Genomic DNA, 8800 nt, shown 5'->3' on the forward strand with positions numbered 1-8800 from the left:
TATATATATATATATATATATATATATATATACAGTACCAGTCAAATGTTTAGACACACCTACTCATTCAAGGGATTTTCTTTATTTGTACTATTTTTTATATTGTAGAATAACAGTGAAGACATCAAAACTATGAAATAACACATATGGAATCATGTCGCAACCAAAAAAGTGTTAAACAAATCAAAATATATTTTATATTTGAGATTCTTCAAATAGCCACTCTTCACCTTTGCACACTCTTGGCATTCTCTCAACCAGCTTCACCTGGAATGTTTTCCAACAGTCTTGAAGGAGTTCCCACATATGCTGAGCAGTTGTTGGCTGCTTTTCCTTCACTCTGCCATCCAACTCATCCCAAACCATCTCAATTGGGTTGAGGTTGGGGAATTGTGGAGGCCAGGTCATCTGATTCAGCACTCCATCACGCTCCTTCTTGGTAAATGTCAGGGTTGAGTGTAGATGTGGTGTAGAATCAGGCGCAGGACACACAGAGGTTACGAACAGCGTCTTTAGTAAAGTCCAAAATGAGCCAAACACGGCAACAGGCTAAAGGCTAACTTTACGCACAACAGTAAAGTATGCTACGGCGCACAAAGTGCGGAACTCTCTCTCAAAACACAAAATACAGAGAGAACAGAAAATGTCGAACTAGCACACAACGTGACACGGAAACAATTACAGACAACACCTGACCAAACTCAAGAGAACTAAATAGGACACCTAATAAACACTAATAAGGAACAGGTGTAGCAACACAGACAAAACCAATCAAACATAGAAACATAGAACGGTGGCAGCTAGTACTCCGGAGACGACGACCGCCGAATCCTGCCCGAACAAGGAGAAGGAGCAGCCTCGGCCGAAACCGTGACAGTAAAATAGCCCTGACACAGCCTGGAGGTGTGTTGGGTCATTGTCCTGTTGAAAAACAAATGACAGTCCCACTAAGCCAAACCAGGTGGGATGGCATATCGCTGCCTAATGCTGTGGTAGCCATGCTGGTTAAGTGTGCCTTGAATTCTAAATAAATCACAGACAGTGTCACCAGCAAAGCACCCCCACACCATAACAACTCCTCCTCTATGCTTTACGGTGGGAACTACACATGCAGAGATCATCCGTTCACCCACACCGCGTCTCACAAAGACATGGCGGTTTGAACCAAAAATCTCAAATTTGGACTCCAAACCAAAGGACAAATTTCCACCTGTCTAATGTCCATTGCTCGTGTTTCTTGGCCCAAGCAGGTCTCTTCTTCTTATTGGTGTCCTTTAGTAGTGGTTTCTTTGCAGCAATCGACCATGAAGGCCTGATTCACACAGTCCCCTCTGAACAATTGATGTTGAGATGTATCTGTTACTTGAACTCTGTGAAGCATTTATTTGGGCTGCAATTTCTGAGGCTGGTAACTCTAATGAACTTATCCTCTGCAACAGAGGTAACTGTGTCTTCCAATCCTGTGGCGGTCCTCCTGAGAGCCAGTTTCATCATAGTGCTTGATGGTTTTTGCGACTGCACTTGAAGAAACTTTCAAAGTTTTGAAATGTTTCGTATTATCTGACCTTCATGTCTTAAAGTAATGATGGACTGTTCATTTCTCTTTGCTTATTTGAGCTGTTCTTGCCATAATATGGACTTGGTCTTTTACCAAGACATTTACTTGTTTTTGAAAGAAAAGCAATTTTTTTGTCCATTAAAATAACAACAAATTGATCAGAAATACAGTGTAGACATTGTTAATGTTGTAAATGGCTATTGTAGCTGGAAACGGCTGATTATTAATGGAATATCTACATAGGTGTACAGAGGCCCATTATCAGCAACCATCAGTCCTGTGTTCCAATGGCACGTTGTGTTTGCTAATCCAAGTTTAACAATTTAAAAGGCTAATTGATCATTAGAAATCCCTTTCGCAATTAATTTAGCACAGCTGAAAACAGTTGTGCTGATTAAAGAAGCAATACAACTGGCCTTCTTGAGACTAGTTGAGTATCTGGAGCACCAGCAAAATTGTGTTCGATTACAGGCTCAAAATGGCCAGAAACAAATAAATTTCTTCTGAAACTCGTCAGTCTATTTTTATTCTGAGAAATGAAGGCTATTCCATGCGAGAAATTGCCAAGAAACTGAAGATCTCGTACAACGCTGTGTACTACTCCCTTCACAGAACATCGCAAACTGGCTCTAACCGGAATAGAAAGAGGAGTGGGAGGCCCCGGTGCACAACTGAGCAAGAGGACAAATACATTAGAGTGTCGAGTTTGAGAAACAGCCGCCTCACAGGTCCTCAACTGGCAGCTTCATTAAATGGTACCCGCAAAACACCAGTCTCAACGTCAACAGTGAAGAGGCGACTCCGGGATGCTGACCTTCTAGGCAGAGTTGTAAAAATCAGCCGTTTCCAGCTACAATAGCCATTTACAACATTAACAATGACTACAGTGTATTTCTGATCAATTTGATGTTATTTTAATGGACAAAAAATAGCTTTTCTTTTGAAAACAAGGACATTTCTAAGTGACCCCGAACTTCTGAACAGTAGTGTATATATACACTGCTCAAAAAAATAAAGGGAACACTAAAATAACACATCCTAGATCTGAATGAATGAAATCATCTTATTAAATACTTTTTTCTTTACATAGTTCTGACAACAAAATCACACAAATTATCAATGGAAATGAAATTGATCAACCCATGGAGGTCTGGATTTGGAGTCACACTCAAAATTAAAGTGGAAAACCACACTACAGGCTGATCCAACTTTGATGTAATGTCCTTAAAACAAGTCAAAATGAGGCTCAGTAGTGTGTGTGGCCTCCAAGTGCCTGTATGACCTCCCTACAACGCCTGGGCATGCTCCTGATGAGGTGGCGGATGGTCTCCTGAGGGATATCCTCCCAGACCTGGACTAAAGCATCCGCCAACTCCTGGACAGTCTGTGGTGCAACGTGGCGTTGGTGGATGGAGCGAGACATGATGTCCCAGATGTGCTCAATTGGATTCAGGTCTGGGGAACGGGCGGTCCATAGCATCAATGCCTTCCTCTTGCAGGAACTGCTGACACACTCCAGCCACATGAGGTCTAGCATTGTCTTGCATTAGGAGGAACCTAGGGCCAACCTCACCAGCATATGGTCTCACAAGGGGTCTGAGGATCTCATCTCAGTACCTAATGGCAGTCAGGCTACCTCTGGCGAGCACATGGAGGGCTGTGCGGCCCCCCAAAGAAATGCCACCCCACACCATGACTGACCCACAGCCAAACCGGTCATGCTGGAGGATGTTGCAGGCAGCAGAACATTCTCCACGGCGTCTCCAGACTCTGTCACGTCTGTCACATGTGCTCAGTGTGAACCTGCTTTCATCTGTGAATAGCACAGGGCGCCAGTGGTGAATTTGCCAATCTTGGTGTTCTCTGGCAAATGCTAAACGTCCTGCACGGTGTTGGGCTGTAAGCACAACCCCCACCTGTGGACGTCGGGCCATCATGGAGTCTGTTTCTGACCGTTTGAGCAGACACATGCACATTTGTGGCCTGCTGGAGGTCATTTTGCAGGGCTCTGGCAGTGATCCTCCTGCTCCTCCTTGCACAAAGGCGGAGGTAGCGGTCCTGCTGCTGGGTTGTTGCCCTCCTACGGCCTCCTGCACGTCTCCTGATGTACTGGCCTGTCTCCTGGTAGCGCCTCCATGCTCTGGACACTACGCTGACAGACACAGCAAACCTTCTTGCCACAGCTCGCATTGATGTGCCATCCTGGATGTGCTGCCCTACCTGAGCCACTTGTGTGGGTTGTAGACTCCGTCTCATGCTACCACTAGAGTGAAAGCACCGCCAGCATTCAAAAGTGACCAAAACATCAGCCAGGAAGCATAGGAACTGAGAAGTGGTCTGTGGTCACCACCTGCAGAACCACTCCTTTATTGGGGGTGTCTTGCTAATTGCCTATAATTTCCACCTGTTGTCTATTTAATTTGCACAACAGCATGTGACATTTATTGTCAATCAGTGTTGCTTCCTAAGTGGACAGTTTGATTTCACAGAAGTGTGATTGACTTGGAGTTACATTGTGTTGTTTAAGTGTTCCCTTAATTTTTTTGAGCAGTGTATATTTGCGAGAAGAAAAAAAAAACATATGGGGGATTGGAAGTGATGCAGACAATTACATTGATGGAAGTTACAATCTATCTGCAATATTAAAGCTGATCTAACATATATATATATATACAGTGGGGAGAACAAGTATTTGATACACTGCCGATTTTGCAGGTTTTCCTACTTACAAAGCATGTAGAGGACTGTCATTTTTATCATAGGTACACTTCATCTGTGAGAGACGGAATCTAAAACAAAAATCCAGAAAATCACATTGTATGATTTTTAAGTAATTAGTTTGCATTTTATTGCATGACATAATTATTTGATACATCAGAAAAGCAGAACTTAATATTTGGTACATAAATCTTTGTTTGCAATTACAGAGATCATACATTTCCTGTAGGTCTTAACCAGGTTTGCACACACTGCAGCAGGGATTTTGGCCCACTCCTCCATACAGACCTTCTCCAGATCCTTCAGGTTTCGGGGCTGTCGCTGGGCAATACGGACTTTCAGCTCCCTCCAAAGATTTTCTATTGGGTTCAGGTCTGGAGACTGGCTAGGCCACTCCAGGACCTTGAGATGCTTCTTACGGGAGCCACTCCTTAGTTGCCCTGGCTGTGTGTTTCATGTCGTTGTCATGCTGGAAGACCCAGCCACGACCCATCTTCAATGCTCTTACTGAGGGAAGGAGGTTGTTGGCCAAGATCTCGCGATACATGGCCCCATCCATCCTCCCCTCAATACGGTGCAGTCGTCATGTCCCCTTTGCAGAAAAGCATCCCCAAAGAATGATGTTTCCACCTCCATGCTTCACGGTTGGGATGGTGTTCTTGGGGTTGTACTCATCCTTCTTCTTCTTCCAAACACGGCGAGTGGAGTTTAGACCAAAAAGCTCTATTTTTGTCTCATCAGACCACATGACCTTCTCCCATTCCTCCTCTGGATCATCCAGATGACAGGCAAACTTCAGACAGTCCTGGACATGCGCTGGCTTGAGCAGGGGGACCTTGCGTGCGCTGCAGGATTTTAATCCATGACGGCGTAGTGTGTTACTAATGGTTTTCTTTGAGACTGTGGTCCCAGCTCTCTTCAGGTCATTGACCAGGTCCTGCCATGTAGTTCTGGGCTGATCCCTCACCTTCCTCATGATCATTGATGCCTCACGAGGTGAGATCTTGCATGGAGCCCCAGACCGAGGGTGATTGACCGTCATCTTGAACTTCTTCCATTTTCTAATAATTGCCCAAACAGTTGTAGCCTTCTCACCAAGCTGCTTGCCTATTGTCCTGTAGCCCATCCCAGCCTTGTGCAGGTCTACAATTTTATCCCTGATGTCCTTACACAGCTCTCTGGTCTTGGCCATTGTGAAGAGGTTGGAGTCTGTTTGATTGAGTGTGTGGACAGGTGTCTTTTATACAGGTAACAAGTTCAAACAGGTGCAGTTAATACAGGTAATGAGTGGAGAACAGGAGGGCTTCTTAAAGAAAAACTAACAGGTCTGTGGGAGCCGGAAGACTTACTGGTTGGTAGGTGATCAAATACTTATGTCATGCAATAAAATGCAAATGACTTACTTAAAAATCATACAATGTGATTTTCTGGATTTTTGTTTTAGATTCCGTCTCTCACAGTTGAAGTGTACCTATGATAAAAATTACAGACCTCTACATGCTTTGTAAGTAGGAAAACCTGCAAAATCAGCAGTGTATCAAATACTTGTTCTCCCCACTGTATATATACAGTGGGGAAAAAAAGTATTTAGTCAGCCACCAATTGTGCAAGTTCTCCCACTTAAAAAGATGAGAGAGGCCTGTAATTTTCATCATAGGTACACGTCAACAATGACTGACAAATTGAGAAAAAAAATCCAGAAAAGTACATTGTAGGATTTTTAATGAATTTATTTGCAAATGATGGTGGAAAATAAGTATTTGGTCACCTACAAACAAGCAAGATTTCTGGCTCTCACAGACCTGTAACTTCTTCTTTAAGAGGCTCCTCTGTCCTCCACTCGTTACCTGTATTAATGGCACCTGTTTGAACTTGTTATCAGTATAAAAGACACCTGTCCACAACCTCAAACAGTCACACTCCAAACTCCACTATGGCCAAGACCAAAGAGCTGTCAAAGGACACCAGAAACAAAATGGTAGACCTGCACCAGGCTGGGAAGATTGAATCTGCAATAGGTAAGCAGCTTGGTTTGAAGAAATGAACTGTGGGAGCAATTATTAGGAAATGGAAGACATACAAGACCACTGATAATCTCCCTTGATCTGGGGCTCCATGCAAGATCTCACCCAGTGGGGTCAAAATGATCACAAGAACGGTGAGCAAAAATCCCAGAACCACACGGGGGGACCTAGTGAATGACCTGCAGAGAGCTGGGACCAAAGTAACAAAGCCTACCATCAGTAACACACTACGCCGCCAGGGACTTAAATCCTGCAGTGCCAGACGTGTCCCCCTGCTTAAGCCAGTACATGTCCAAGCCCGTCTGGAGTTTGCTTTTGGATGATCCAGAAGAGGATTGGGAGAATGTCATATGGTCAGATGAAACCAAAATATTACTTTTTGGTAAAAACTCAACTCGTCGTGTTTGGAGGACAAAGAATGCTGAGTTGCATCCAAAGAACACCATACCTACTGTGAAGCATGGGGGTGGAAACATCATGCTTTGGGGCTGTTTTTCTGCAAAGGGACCAGGACGACTGATCCGTGTAAAGGAAAGAATGAATGGGGCCATGTATCGTGAGATTTTGAGTGAAAACCTCCTTCCATCAGCAAGGGCATTGAAGATGAAACGTGGCTGGGTCTTTCAGCATGACAATGATCCCAAACACACCGCCCGGGCAACGAAGGAGTGGCTTCGTAAGAAGCATTTCAAGGTCCTGGAGTGGCCTAGCCAGTCTCCAGATCTCAACCCCATAGAAAATCTTTGGAGGGAGTTGAAAGTCCGTGTTGCCCAGCGACAGCCCCAAAACATCACTGCTCTAGAGGAGATCTGCGTGGAGGAATGGGCCAAAATACCAGCAACAGTGTGTGAAAACCTTGTGAAGGCTTACAGAAAACGTTTGACCTGTGTCATTGCCAACAAAGGGTATATAACAAAGAATTGAGAAACTTTTGTTATTGACCAAATACTTATTTTCCACCATAATTTGCAAATAAATTCATAAAAAATCCTACAATGTGATTTTCTGGATTTTCTTTTCTCATTTTGTCTGTCATAGTTGACGTATACCTATGATGAAAATTACAGGCCTCTCTCATCTTTTTAAGTGGGAGAACTTGCACAATTGGTGGCTGACTAAATACTTTTTTTCCCCACTGTATTCCGGACTCTGACATTGCTCATTCTGATATTTCTTAATTTTCTTTATTTTTATATTTGCGATTTTTTTTCTTGTATTGTTAGGTATTACTATCAATAACAATGTGCCTTCTATAGCACATTGACCTCTGTGTGTAACGATCACTTCCCTGTCCTAACTGTGAAAATGCACCCTACTGACAGACCCTGGATGACAGCTGATATCAAGAATGAAGTTCAGAAAGCCATCCGTCATGCAAAACATACATTTTATTCTAACCAGATTGCTCATCTTAAAAATGAAAACCCAAAACAGTGGCACATACAGGTGCAAACCATGTCTGGAATGAAAAAGGCTCCTCTAAAAATTATATATTCCTGGCTATGATTAAAACAACAAAGTTGAAATAACAAATTAAATTAACAACCATTTTTGTCAGGTCAGCCAATCACTAACCACCCTAGACACAACATCCCTCCCAGCCTTCCTACTTGCCCCGCAGCCTCTCCCGGAAATCAAACCCTGGGAGGTGTATGACAAGCTGCGTGTGATCAAAACTAACAAAGCCCCCGACCCCGATGGTGTGCCACAGAATTTGCCTGTGAGTTGAGTCAAGCAATCTGTGACATCCTCAATACTTCATTCCAGCAAGGTGAATTCCCCTCCCATTGGAAAGAAGCTATGATCGTGCCCTTCCCTAAGACCCACCCTCCGTCAGTCGACCAGCTACGGCCAATATCCCTGACACCACAACTTCGCTTCCACCTGGATGTAGGAAGATACAGAGCCTTGCAAAAGTATTCATCCCCCTTGGCGTTTTTCCTATTTTTTTTGCATTACAACCTGTAATTTAAATTGATTTTTATTTGGATTTCATGTAGTGGACATACACAAAATAGTCCAAATTGTTGAAGTGAAATGAAAAAAATAATTCTAAAAAATTAATAACGGTAAAAGTGGTGCATGCATATGTATTCACCCCCTTTGCTATGAAGCCCCTAAATAATATCTGGTTCAACCAATTACCTTCAGAAGTCACATAATTAGTTAAATAAAGTCCACCTGTGTGCAATCTAAGTGTCACATGATCTCAGTATATATACACCTGTTCTGACAGGCCCCAGAGTCTGCAACACCACTAAGCAAGGAGCACCACCAAGCAAGTGGCACCATGAAGACCAATGAGCTCTCCAAACAGGTCAGGGACAAAGTTCTGGAGAAGTACAGATCAGGGTTGGGTTATAGAAAAATATCAGAAACTTTGAACTTCCCACGACGGAGCACCATTAAATACATTATTAGAAAATGGAAAGAATATGGCACCACAACAATCCTGCCAAGAGAGGGCCGCCCACCAAAACTCACGGACCAGGCAAGGAGG

This window comes from Coregonus clupeaformis, chromosome 7 (assembly GCF_020615455.1).
Source record: "Coregonus clupeaformis isolate EN_2021a chromosome 7, ASM2061545v1, whole genome shotgun sequence".
NCBI lineage: Eukaryota > Metazoa > Chordata > Actinopteri > Salmoniformes > Salmonidae > Coregonus > Coregonus clupeaformis.